A 945-nucleotide genomic window follows, 5' to 3' on the forward strand; every position below is an offset into this window, starting at 1 on the left:
CTCTGTCCCTTGGGGTCACGTGGAGGGGGTCTGGCGACCCCTCCTCCTGGGGTCACGTGGGAGGGTGCCGGTGGGACACGTGCGGGGCCTGGTTTGACAGACCTGGGGGCTGCGCCCTCGGTGAGGTCGAGCTCCCGCCCGCTGCCCCCCCCGCTCCAGCCCGTCCGCTCGGTCCCCTGGAGGAGTCAGACCCGTTCCAGCCTAGACCAGAAACGGGCTGGGAGGCTGCACCGGGGAGAAGGATGAGTGTGAGGTTCAGGGGCCCCCAGCCTGGAATTGAATGGGCGGGGGGGTGGCGCGAACCGAGGGCCGGATGTCTGCGCCCTGGCCTGCGCCCCGATCTGTACATGAGAGCAGGTGTGCGGTGTCCGCCCTGCGCCAGAAGCCCGGGGACATCCTTCTCCTGTCTCCCTCCCTCCCTGCCTCTCCATCTCTGACATGTTTCGGTTCTGATCGGCCTTCATCCGTACATTTATTAACAAGTGTTTATTGAGGCTCTGCTGCATCCACGTTGGTCCCTCTCTTTCCTCCCTGTCCCTGTCCCTGAGGGTGCCTTGCGCCCCCTCCTTGCCGCTGGTAACCTCCCTCGCGTCTCAGTCTCAGTCTCTGCCGTGTGGGGGCCCCTCTGGCCCAGCCTCCGTGTCGCTCCCGTTCTCCGGGCCTCTGGGTTTTCACTCTCCCCTCTTTCTCTTTCTCGGTTTCAGGCCCCCCTCTGTCTCTGTGCCTCACTCCCGTTCCCGGGTTTCTCAGCGGACCCAGTCTCTGTTCCTCTCCCCCCGTGGTGGGCGTCTCGCTCGGCTTCCATGCGTCGCTTTCGTCGGGGCTCTCGCGCTTCTCCGCCGCTGCAGATCAATAAACCTTCGCCGCCGCCGCCGCTGTCGCAGGGAGGAGGGGCAGGGATGCGTGGCGCGCGCGAATCCTCTCCCCTCCACGCCGTCCACGCCG

At 66.3% G+C, this 945-nt stretch overlaps 1 long non-coding RNA gene across 1 annotated transcript in view; it reads left to right on the plus strand.

The window, feature by feature from the left end:
* Positions 1–254: 254 nt before the first annotated feature.
* LOC106726322 overlaps positions 255–945 on the plus strand; it is a 9,730-nt gene continuing 9,039 nt past the window's right edge. The window contains exon 1 of the long non-coding RNA XR_001362374.1: positions 255–935. This is a non-coding gene — a long non-coding RNA (uncharacterized LOC106726322). The remainder of the gene's footprint in view (positions 936–945) is intronic.

The sequence above is a fragment of the Myotis brandtii genome, unplaced genomic scaffold, assembly GCF_000412655.1.
Source record: "Myotis brandtii unplaced genomic scaffold, ASM41265v1 scaffold250, whole genome shotgun sequence".
Taxonomy (NCBI): domain Eukaryota; kingdom Metazoa; phylum Chordata; class Mammalia; order Chiroptera; family Vespertilionidae; genus Myotis; species Myotis brandtii.